This window comes from Rhinichthys klamathensis, unplaced genomic scaffold, assembly GCF_029890125.1.
Source record: "Rhinichthys klamathensis goyatoka isolate OS25496 unplaced genomic scaffold, OSU_Roscu_1.1 h1tg000121l_1, whole genome shotgun sequence".
NCBI classification, from domain to species: domain Eukaryota; kingdom Metazoa; phylum Chordata; class Actinopteri; order Cypriniformes; family Leuciscidae; genus Rhinichthys; species Rhinichthys klamathensis.
The window spans coordinates 2,331,459-2,344,690 of record NW_026606658.1 but is presented as its reverse complement, the minus strand read 5'-3'; the positions used below and the strand labels follow the sequence as shown (position 1 = coordinate 2,344,690).

Sequence of the window (13,232 nt, the reverse complement as noted above, 5' to 3'; positions counted from 1 at the left end):
GGCGTGTGCGCAAGGCTTGTTACACGTGGAGGTGTTGCGGCATGTAATCACAAGCGCGAATCAAAATAAAAAGCAACTAAATCACTTAGAGAGGGACAGACAGACTGTGTTTTATATAGAGCACTTTACAACTCCTCACTGTAAATGCAGGCTTCATTCAAACAAGCCTCTGATTGGCTGCCGGTTGGGAATGTTTGCTGCTTGTCTCAGTGTGTGTTTATGTGAAAGCTGCTGAGTGTGGTAGAGGATCTGCAGCCAGGATTTAGGAAGCGTTTGATGTTGCTGTGCACATTCATTATGAAGCTCAGCACATTCGTTGTGTGTGTGAGGTTAGTAGTATGGTTCGTATAATCAACTGCAGAGAACATCAAATACTGTAGTGTCTACTCATTGTAGTTGTGCTGCTTTTGTTTTATGTGTGTGATAAAATTGCTTCGTGCAAATCCGTAACATCGCTTTGCTTTATGTGTTGATGATATTTATAGCTAAATATAGTCCCCAAAATGAAAGAAATCAGACTTTTGGATTCTTGTATGTTCTGAAGCAAACATGTACAGGCAGAAAGCAAGGCAGGACATGTAGAGAACAACAGGCCCAAAATAGAACAGCCTGCCTATGTAATTAAACACAGTATTATGGGAAATCTTTAAACATGCACATTTACAGTTGACACAGAAATGATGAAAATTCACAAACTATATTTTCCATTGGTGTTTTATTTTCAACAAAAATTTTGAAATATAAATATATAGACAGACATGTATTATGGAAAGTTCACAATTTATATTTTCCATAGGTGTTTTTTTTAAACAAAAATATGGAAATTATATTGTTTTATATTTATAACTTTGAGACATTTTTGCAATTTCTCTTAGCCACTTTGTCCCAAGTTTATTTTTAATTGCCTTCTAGTTTTCTTTTCAGCAGGTCACTTAAATAGTTCAGTAGCATGACATGAATTTAGAACATTTCAATATATTCCATGTAGTCTCTCAATTAACTTTTTCCCATCCATCCATCCATCCATCCATCCATCCATCCATCCATCCATCCATCCATCCATCCATCCATCCGACCATCCAATCATCCATCCATCCATCCATCCATCCATCCATCCATCCGACCGACCGACCGACCGACCATCCATCCATCCATCCATCCATCCATCCATCCATCCATCCATCCATCCGACCATCCACCCATCCGACCATCCATCCATCCATCCGACCATCCGACCACCCACCCACCCATCCATCCATCCATCCATCCATCCACCCATCCATCCGACCATCCAATCATCCATCCATCCGACCATCCGACCGACCATCCATCCATCCATCCATCCATCCATCCATCCGACCATCCACCCATCCGACCATCCATCCGACCATCCATCCGACCATCCATCCGACCATCCATCCATCCATCCATCCATCCATCCATCCATCCATCCATCCATCCATCCATCCATCCATCCATCCATCCATCCATCCATCCATCCATCCATCCATCCATCCATCCGACCATCCGACCATCCGACCATCCGACCATCCGACCATCCGACCATCCGACCATCCGAAATGGCAGGATAGGATGAATTTGGATGTCAGATAAATATACACCTTACTCCCTGATGGAGACAGCATGAGGATTTATTTCAGCGATCAGAGAGCTCATACTGTTGGCTTTCAACTTGGTGGCTTTAGATCTGTTATCTATATCTAGTGAGCATCCATGCCAGGGCTGTAATTAAAGCAAGGTCTCTATTGGCAATTTGAGACGAAGCTTTTTAAAGAGCCCCTGCGTTTTCCCTCCTAGTCTTCCCAAAGGAAGCTAAACTTTATCTGAATCTGGCATCTAGACTACACTACACTGCTGAATAGACAAAGTACCACACTTCTCTCATCATTTCATATGTTCAATGGATCATTCAGCTGTAGTGTTTTCATTCATACATTTGTACAGTTTTGGCAGGAGACCAGTTTGCAGTTGCATCAGTGGTTCTGTGGCCATTTAGTGGCAATTGAAAAAAACTTTCATGCATTTTTTTTTTACACAAAGGCGTCCATTTATGTGATTGCCATGCAGCTGACAACAGATTAAAACGTACCAAACCAACTTTGAAGTGTGTTTCACACCAACATAGAGTAAAAACCAGATTCACTTTAAGAACATATATAAACAACTTTATAACAACTTGATTTTCTACACAAATGTGAACAAAAGAAATAAAACGAGAAGTGATTTGGATATAATACAATATTATACAATAGCTGGATTGAGCCATTGATGAGGAGTGGAATGTTTATTGGAAAGGAAAGGCCACATGCACCGATACTCTAAACTAGTGGTTCTCAACCTTTTTGGCTTTGTCTGAGACTATATTTGAAGGCTCTCCTATCTAAGTTAATATGTACCTCTGGTAATTCTGTTGTAAAAAAAAAAAAAAAAAAAAAAAAAAAAAAAAAAAAAGAAATAACTTTTAACATCTTTATTTATATATTTAATTATATATGTATTATATTTAATTACACTTATATTCATATAGCTAAATTTTAATCATTGTAAGACTTATTGAGACTGGGCAATGCAGTGGATTGGCCATGATGTCATATAAACCTAAAAAAAAAATGGAAATGTACACTATGTTGTAATAATTAGTAGTATATTAATAGTTAGTATATTTATTAATATGTAATTTATATTATTTATATACATTTATATTATATAGGCTATGTTTATTATGATCTAAAATGAAATGAGTCATAAGTTACAATGGACCACTTTCGGGGGAAACAAATTTTGACTGGTTTGAGTTTTATTCTAGAACTTGCAAGTTCAGTTCAGTTCATTACATTACCTAAAGGAAGTAATTCGGTGTCCATATCTGTTAGTTAGCTAGAAATCATAATGCTACATTTACTACATTCTAAATGCTATTTAGCTTAAACTGTTATTGCTTATTTAGTGTTCTGTTCAAAAGTATATTTATTAATATGCACTTCCTTAGGTAAAGTGTTTATGTACATTTAGATTATATATTTAATTTAAATAGATCAAACACCATTATTATTTATTTATATGAAATAATAATAACAGGTACAAAGAAATGTGACACAGTATGCATTAACCCATAAGTTAAAGGTGCCCTAGAATGTTTTTTTTTATTATTTTATAATGTTTCCTGGGTTACCCTTATAATGTTAGTATGTTTTTTAGATAAAAAATAATCATAATTTAGAAATAAATGGCATTTTTCCTAGCCTGCTTTTAGCCTCTGATTTGAACTCTCTGTTTGAAGGGGCGTGTCTGCTGTGGGATTCAGTGTAACCGCGGCCACTGCTGTGATTGGCTGACATGCTTGCATATGAAATAGCAACGCATTACATGTGAAACTCTCTCCCGAATACTTTTACTACTGCTATTATATGTTTTTACTATAACAGCTATCGAGATTAACGAATCGTGAGATGTTTTTAAAGTATTTAGATCTATTCCCATCACATAAAATGTTGCCGTGATGAGCATTGAGCAGATGACTGTGTGTTGATCGCGAGAATGAAGATCTAATCATTGCAAAGCAGTTTCTGCACTCTCTCTGCTTTCACCAATGCAAACACGATGATGTAAATACAGTAAGAGCTTCGTTGTGCAGTAACGTGCGTCATTGATTTCATAACGAGTTTGGCAAGTGTCCAGATAAACTCGCGCTGTGTGGAAAGATTGTTCTTTGATCGCTTTCTGTATATAATTTGTTCACAAATTAAATACGATTATTTTCATCCTACTAAAAGAAACGATGTGAAGCTGATATTTTAGTCACTGGCTTGACTTACTGATGCATAAACAGTATTGAACGATTTTGAGAGAAAGATTACCTGTCTGAACTTGAACAATTACTCATCAGAAAGTGTTGCTTGGTAGCTCGATCCGAGGCCAGCTCTGTATTGGCCCAAGTTGAGGAAACACTCGGTGAAATGTTTGGAAATTTCCAGAGAAAATAAAATTAACCCATTGTTTCTTCAGAGGCCCAGATGAAGGAACTAAAAAATACTTTTGTGTTCATGTGTACATCCACACTGAGCAACTGCCATGCGTCGGCTGCGCAGTTAAGCCTGGCATTGAGGGCTGGCATTATGCAAATATTTGGAGGCGTACATATTAATGATCCCGATTATTGCGTCACAGTCGGTATTGTGTGGAGAACCGACCGTTTTTCAGGGGTGTTTTTCATAAACGTGAATTAAATGAGAACGCGAAAACAGTCCAGTTTGAGATTCACTCTATGTCATGTCCATGAACTCTTGTTATTTGACTATACCAAGGTAAATTCAATTTTGAACTATAGGTCACCTTTAAAGTGTTTACTGTTTCAATGAAGTACATTGGTGGTAGTTGTTGGTTAAATAATGGCTGAATTGTAAAGAAACTGCTAAAAAATTGCTGAACCATTATGGTAAACTTATTGTAACATCTAAAAATACAAATGTGTGTGTGTGCATATATGTATGTATGTGTGCATGTGTTTGTTTGTTTGTTTATTTATTTATTGAGCTAAGTGCTGTGTGTAATAAGTGCAAGTTTGTAATAACTAGTCCTGGAGCTTTTCAGTAGCCTACTTCTGCTATCTGCAAAGCTGCTTTTAAAGTATGTTTTTAGTAAAGCAAATAGGTTGTAGAGGTTTAAGTGTTTTCAGTCATACTGCACTTGCTCTTCAAGTGTGGGAGTTTGCAGTAACTCCTTTGAGCAAACAGATGGTCTGATCTCTGACCTGAGCTAATCAGGCACAAATTTGGCATGTCAAAAACCTGTCTTCAAGTCCTCTGCCTCCAATGCTATTTACATACTCCCCAAGCCCAGATTTTCCCTTTTTGTCTTTAGTCCGCGTGACATCCAAGTTCATCCATCCTCTTTTAAGTTGAAACATTACGACATCACCCCCTCCCCTCAAAACGGTCTTGTTGAAATCAGATTAGATAACAAGATTAACCCCAGAGGTTTAGACCTGCCGCCTAGCAGTGCTAGTCACAAAAAAAAGAGAAAAGGAATGTGTTTTTGAGAGCAATTTTTTTTTACTTCAGGTTCTTACCGTTGCCTTATAATTTTGTGCTGACAATGCTCCGCTTGATTTGAGACATTTCAGGAATGTACATGTTAATACCTGTTGTAGCCACTGGAATTCAACAAGATGACAGTAGAAGAAGATGTACCAACCCATTTTTAGAAATGGGTGCAGCAGTGCTTAGCTAACAGTTTTCTGTGTTTTTCCTGTAAACAGCCTATTCGCTGCGGGGATGGTATAGGGATGAGGGAGATTAGCTTTCCATCAAGACGAAGTAGTGGGGAAGAAGAGAAGCCTAGGGTGGTTGCTTTTCTTTGTTAGGCTTTCTGCTGTTTGGCCTTTCCTGTTTGTTTTCCATATACTGCATTTGAACCCCTCTCAACAAACATCTTTTGGTTTCTCGCAGGTTGACGGCCTACAGTTCCAGCGATCCCAGGCTTGGGGAAATTATTAACCAGAAACCAAGCACAACAGGACCCTGGTAGGTTCTGTGGCCTTCCCTCTTGTTGATAGCTGAATATGCAGTATGATACACGCTCCATCAAAAAGAGACATGAGTTGCTATGGGCCACTTTTGACTGCTTTGGGTTTTGTTGTTTTTGATGAAACAAAATTCATTCCATTTACCTTCATATCTGTTACTTTGCTAAAACTCGTATGGAAGTTATATTGTTCACATATATATATTGTTAAATACATGCACAATATTATAAATAGGTTATATTTCTGAAAATGTTTAATGTACACTAACTTTCAAACGTTTTTTTTTTAAGGAAAGTAATACCTTAATTCAGCAAGGACAGTAAAGACAATTTATAATGTAAAAAAAAAATCAAACAAGCCTTTTTAACTTTTATATTAATCAAAATAGTGCAATTTTTGTATATATATATATAAAAAAAATATTCTCACTAAATCTGTATAATAAAATGATTTCTGAAGGATCAAGGGGTAATGGCTGCTGAAAATCTGTGCCATTACAGGAAACATCACATTAATCTCGAAATGTGCTTCTGGTTCAGAATGACACAAAATGTTTCATGTAGCAGATCGTGTCCCTGGGTAACATATAGTCTACTTCTGTGAGACTTCCTTGGCTCAACTTGGCTACCAAATAGGGTCAATGCGATGGCTTCGGGAAAAATGTATTCTTGTGAGTTAAAAAAAAAAAAAAAATGTATGAGGGTTGTGGGAGTGGAGGCCTGGTGTTCAAAAGCCTTGGTATAAATGGCATCTAGTCTAGCCATTCTTAAGAAGGAAATAGGAGACGCACATTCTCTGAATTCCAGCCTACTGTACATCTGGCTGAAAAATGTGCCCCTTCCCAGCAACAAGAGTTTATAATTCCTCCAAATGGAATCCAACACCCTTTGAGTCTACTTGCCAACTTTGATTTGTATTCATGTAGTGTATGTGATATGCATTTTTCAGCAGGTCATCCCAGACTGACAGATGTCCTGTGCTGGGTTCTCATGTTGAAAAATAATAGGAGAGTAAAAATAATAGAATAGGAGGTGTTTTCTACACCTGTTTGCAGCTAGATTGTCCTCTACTGAAGCTTAGCTGTGTCACAAATGAAAACAGAACTCCTCTTTCTCGCTCTGTCCACTGTCCCACAGGCAGCTGCTCTAGATGAAGCATAATTGCAGTGTAATCCTGGCACTAGTCCGAGGGCTTTAGAAAAAAAAATAAAAGTCGACTAGATAATACCAGCTGTTTGCTGTTGCACAGATGTTGGAGAGAGCACCGGAAAAAAAATACATCAGTTTCCACAAAATTGTTAAGCAGCACAACTATTTTCAACATTTATAATAATAATAAATGTTTCTTGAGCACCAAATCAGCATATTAGAATGATTTCTGAAGTATCATATGAAACTGAAGACTGGAGTAATGGCTGCCATCACAATCAGCTTTGCCATTACATTTTAAAATCTTAGGGATGCACCGATATGAAAATTTTGGCTGATACTGATAATTCTTTATATTTGAAAGCTGATAATCGGTATATTGGCTGATAAATCTAAATCCAAATTTTTCTATAATTATTATTATATAATACACAAAATAAAACGTTGCGCTTTTCTAAGCGTGTAAAGTGGATAACTATAATGTATGGCGGAATATACCAGCAGCAAGTGCTTGGGAGCACTTCGACTCGGCGCAGTAATATCATCACTCGTGAAAAGTGAGTCCCCCCTCTCCCTCGCCGGAGTGATGATATTGCTGCGCCGAGTCCATAGATATAAATGCGCCTAGTCGAAGTGCTCCCAAGCACTTGCTATGGTATTCCGCCATACATTATAGTTATCCACTTTACACGCTTAGAAAAGTGCAACGTTTTATTTTGTGTATTATATAATAATAATTATAGAAAAATTTGGATTTAGATTTATCAGCCAATATACCGATTATCAGCTTTCAAATATAAAGAATTATCAGTATCAGCCAAAATTTTCATATCGGTGCATCCCTAAGATTTTAAAATGTAATGGCAAAGCTGATTGTGATGGCAGCCATTACTCCAGTCTTCGGTTTCATATGATACTTCAGAAATCATTCTAATATGCTGATTTGGTGCTCAAGAAACATTTATTATTATTATAAATGTTGAAAATAGTTGTGCTGCTTAACAATTTTGTGGAAACTGATGTATTTTTTTCCGGTGCTCTCTCCAACATCTGTGCAACAGCAAACAGCTGGTATTATCTAGTCGACTTTTTTTTTTTTTTCTAAAGCCCTCGGACTAGTGCCAGGATTACACTGCAATTACACTGCACATACACTACTGCTCGCTACTGCTCGCTCGCTCTAGATTCCGAGAGATTTGAACTAATTTGCGGTCATCAGGGAGCCGCTATCAATCTGCGGGAGACTCCCGGAACTTCCGGGAGACTTGGGATGTCTGATATTTACACAACTAACACATCAAATCTGCCGCCTTTTCAAACAGTAACATATTTTCCGCTGTCGCAAACCTCAACTGTGCGCATGCGTCGGTGGAACCAGACGATAGGCTTAAATGTTTTCCGGCTTGACTGTTAAAAGCAGACGATTGGCTTTCCAGCGGGAGGGGCGGGGCATGTGCATACAACCGCCATCTTTGGCGTTACGGGTTTTCCCTATATAGTTGTATTAAGGATTGGGGAAGTGGCATGTCTCTATATAAATAGTCTCTGGCTAAAGTTAAGTCCTATCAAAGTGCACGCACTGAGACGAGAGAGGTATGTATCAACTCGTCTTAGTTAAGGGAATAACATAGTTTAATATGAAAAAACGGTGAAGTATCCCTTCAAAAAGACGTGAAAATTATAAACGTTAGTTACGATGCAATGCTGGCCTGATTTGTGCAAGTGAATATTCCGTCTTGTCCCGACTCCTAAACGCGAGAGCATAGTTTGGCCGCCTGCAGCGCTTGACGCTTGCCTTGTGCAGAGAGAGAAGACGCAGCACCGCGTCTGTGATGTTTGTGATATTCCGTCTCGGAGAACGTTTTAAAATGACTGATTTGATTTTAGAATCTGTGTGGATTAATTAACACATACAACCTACATGCTAAAGTGAATCAATGTTTGCGGGAATTTCCCGCATTATAAGTGTGGGAGACCTGCGGGAATGATTAAAATGATGCGTAATACCACGCCGAAATTAGAGCCCTGAATATGAAAAAAACCGTACATGGAGCGTCGGTTTGGGGTTAACCCAGAGCATGGTGGGATAATTTTATCAATGAAGTTGTGTTTACACCGGCACGCGCATGCCCAGTGTTGGTGAATGGTCACGTGATCCGCGTTTTCAGTCGTTTTAATGTGGACGGAGATCAATTCTAATACGCAGCTAAAACGCTGGTGTGGACGGAGATCGTATTCGTTTTAATTATCCGTTTCTAAACTAAAACGCAGTAGTGTGGATGGGGCCTTAGAAAAGCAGGGTAGCATACAGATGCAAAATTAATGAGTAGCCGTGAAGTTTCCAGAACTTTCCCTACATAAAAACTAGCTTAGGCCAGAATGATTTACCTTGTTGGTTTATGCTGTTTTGGTGTTAATAGTTTCCCAGAAGTGGTGACACTGGTTGATCAGGGAACTTGCTGGTTAAACTAGTTAGAAAAGTCTGTTTGGTGCATCAGTATCCAGAACATGACATGTTTCTGAACAGCTATGGTGGTGTTCTTTTTCTATTTTGTTAGAAATTCTGAAATTGGTGTTAGAAAGAAACCAGAGCCAAATGTGATATGCATTTTCTTTGGCGGACTCTCAATGAGTAAGAGGCCCTGTGCCTGTATTATAGGGCTTCACGCTTTGGGGTTAGAGGGGAATTGAGGGAGCTAGAGTTTACAGTATTTAAAAAAAAAAATTCAGTTACAGTCTAACGTTCTTAACAGCTCATAAATTGCACCTGCTGCGACGCCACCGAGGCCTGATGAACTTCAAGCACGCTAAAGGGGAAGTGAAGTAAGCAGTGAGATCTGTGTGGGATATTGCTTTTACGTGACTCTCCGTCTCTTTCCTTGAGCTGCCTCCTTTCCAAATTAGAGAGGTCTTAAGATTGGATAAAGATTTCACAAATTGCCTAGTTTGGACACAGTGAAAACAAAGTGGAGTGTCAGTAAATCCACAGTCCCTCTCTGAGATGACCAGAGGTCACAGAGTTCTGAGATGACATGACTTAAGGCTGTGTGTCCACCAAAGCAAGCGTTTTTATAGTTGTTATCAATGGGAGCGTCGTGTTTTTTTAAAACACCAGCAGCGTGACGATGCGCTGAACGTCTATGGCTAAAAACACTTTTACTACACACTTGTAGTAACTGAATTTTAACCCGATATCAGATTATCAAATTATAATTAATTGCATAATTTAGTAAAGAATCTTAATTACGTCAAAACACCAATATTTACACTCAGAAAAAATAGTACCACTATAGACTGGTTGCTTTGTTGAAACTACAGTGTAAAATGTGGTTATGCTTTTATCGTCGTCCTCAACACTGAAGTTTCTGATCCACCAGGATTTTGTTTTTCGTGCACTATATCTATACCATTCCTGTATGGGTCCTGGATCACTGGCTTGTTCAAGAACCCTTACTCTGTAGTGGCAGGCCAAACTTTTGTACCATCCCCCTATTGGTAAAATGTAAAAAAAATTACACGGCGTTCAGAAATAAAAGTACACTGCGTACTGTCCTGGGGCCCTCGTTTTTCGAAAGTATGCAGCAGTGCAGCGTAAACATGTGCAAGAGTGTTTCTGGCTTTTGACACAGATTTGTATGCTCAGACCTTCTACACACATCATTGATTTTTCTAACCTCTGCAATATGCCACTCCTGCATCAATGAATGGTTTCCTGGAAGACAAAAATGATCCATAGACCGTCTGTACAGAACACATAGACTGAATCTCACCCCCATACCCCGGTTTCTTTTGCTTTCCTTCACTGCAAAGCTGCTCAGGTTTTCCTACAGCCTGTTAATTTGGGACATTAGGTAAATAGAGCAAGGGGGAAAGTAAGTGTCCCGTTGCTTGACACTTCCCTCCTACATTGTAGCATTAACAAATGTTTATTTGAGAGTTTTAGGACAGGCTAGTCTCATGTAACCGGATCTTTGACTAAACAACAAAAGGTATATATCCTCGTTGCAACTTATTCTGACAAAAAAACGCTCACTTAGACAAGAAGTGACCATCTGAGTAACATATAAAATGACCACCCAGAATTTGTGATGTTTAGGGGTGAGAGTATCTGAACGGAAAACACTGGAGAAAATGGTAGAAAATGTAATCCGATTTCTGCCTGTCCAAAAGTAATAAGTGGATTATTTGACAGATGTAATCCTGAGTAATATACAGCTCTGCTCATGCACCTCATAACTTTCAAAGATTTGATGTCACTAATGGTTATTATAGTTAACTAAAATTTAAAATAATTATGTTCACACTTTAGATTTGGGTCCAATTCTCACTATTAAAATACTATTAGCTACGACTTTTGCCCCAATAAACTCCTAATTACTGCTTATTAATAGTTAGTAAGGTAGTTGTTTAGTTTAGGTATTGGGTAGGATTAAGGGATGTAGAATATGCTCATGCAGAATAAGGGCATTAATATGTGCTTTAAGTACTAATAAACAGCCAATATCCTAGTAATATGCATGCAAATAAGCAACTTTTTAATAGTGAGAATTGGACCTAAACTAAAGTGTAACCATAATTATTAACTGGTTATTAACTAAAAGTACTTAAAGCACATATTAATGCCCTTATTCTGCATGAGCATATTCTACATCCCTTCAATTAATCAATAAAAGCCATTTGCTGTATCAGTCTCTTCCTTGTAAACATGATTTTGTTTCCATGTAAAAAAAAAAAACTTCCAGATCTTGCATAAATTCAGCCAATCAGATTAGAGCTTGCCAGATCGAGAAAGTACTCTCCATATGGTCGCTGAGTGTGGCTTTCCATGGGTGTCAAAAGTTTGTTTTCAAATGTAAAACCAGATTTCTAAAATGTAGGTCTGCCTGTTTGCGCATGATCATGGCAACTCTGTCAGCCCTGAGCTATTTGTGTCATGGAAAGCCGAGATTTCACGCTGGTTTGCTATCCACGTTGTGGTGCTGATATGAATTGAATGCTCGCTATAAATTTGAACTGGCCTTGTCATTATAAATCCCTAGATCCATATTTTCAATGTCATATGCTTAATTTAAAAGGCTCAAATGTTACCGCCCAGGGTAGTTTCAGTGTGAATAGCTATTGTGCCCCTCTCCAGGTGTCTAATAAGCTTCATTATGAAAAGGAAAGTCACTAGTCCACCTCCAAGGGGAACATACATTATTTTTCATTCACATGAAAGCAGTTGCCTGCTTGAAAGTGTGGTTTTTGCCCTTTGGGGGAGCGTGTACAATGTGACGCATATGTGCGTAACCAGTTTGCATTTATGTATAGTGTGTTTGAATTTCCATAGCCTGTAGGTTTGTGTGTGTGTGAGAGAGAGAGAGAGAGAGAGGAACTTCCTCTCTATTTAGTTTATAAGTGGATTAGACATGGATGTGGAGACTTCCTGGGGAGCTCACAGCATGGGACGCACACAGACAGAGAGGTTCACGACAGTCTGTTTTTTGTGTTCATCTGCTGAATCTTGTTAATTAAACTGTTGCTGCCTATGTTTTACACAAATTCAAAAAACCTGCACTTTTAACAGCCTGAGGTGCTCTGTGTTTGTAAGGCTTTCTATGGTCATTTTGAATTTCCAATGTAGAAGTATGAATCAGGGCTCAGTTGTACAGGTCAGCGTTTGCTCAGTTCTTTCTTTCCTGCTGGTTTCATATTTTCAGGTGCCCTACCGCAGAAAAACAAAAAGATAAAATAGATTTTTAGCAATGTATTTTTTATTAGAGATGCACGCCCGACCGGCTATAAATCGTGATCGGCTGGTTTTTGCTCCAAACACACGACTGGCTGTTTTTTGTTTTATTTAGGCTGATCTCTATTCCGCACAAACTTCATTGCAATAATTTCCTAAAATGTCATTTGTGTGGAAATATTACGAAATCTGTAAACATGATGTTAACACAGACCAGATACGTGACACACCGAAGATGGACGAAAAGAGGAGATCACACATGTGCCGACAGGGAAAATACTATACCAGGCGCAGCAAGCTCACTGTTCGCTATGCTCAAAATTTTGGAAGAAAATGAATGCATATTAAATATTCAATTGCAGTGCTCCAGACTTTTTGCTACCTTTTTTCTTGACGGTCGCACTGGTAAGAGCTGCTAATTTCTATTGCACCGTAAAACACAGTATAGCATATGAAAAACATCAAATGGCATACACCGTAACACTGTTACCACAGTGCTGGGAGATCCAGAGAGAAGGTGTTTGAATTCACCGCAGTATTAATAACATTATTGCAAGATCTAGTGAGAGACATTCAAATTCAGCACAGAATTCTCTATTATAAACCATATATATCAGATCTGCGCTGACGTGGAAACCAGGAGAAGCCAACATTCTCCATGGATTTAATCTTTTTTAATGATGACCAAAAAAACTAACAAAAAACATTTCTCCCTATAAAAATTAGTTTTTTTATGGTATTTTTTTGTTAACATAAGTTAATTTGATTAAAACTCAGTGCTTTACTGTTATCTGTGCATTTCCAAGAAGTA

General features: G+C 38.2%; 1 protein-coding gene across 1 annotated transcript in view; it reads left to right on the top strand.

The window, feature by feature from the left end:
* Window positions 1-13,232, top strand: part of thrab (thyroid hormone receptor alpha b) — a 156,729-nt gene that overhangs the window by 66,168 nt on the left and 77,329 nt on the right. The window contains exon 2 of the mRNA XM_056255509.1: window positions 5,469-5,543. The gene's annotated coding sequence lies outside the window, so the exon portion shown is untranslated. The remainder of the gene's footprint in view (window positions 1-5,468; window positions 5,544-13,232) is intronic.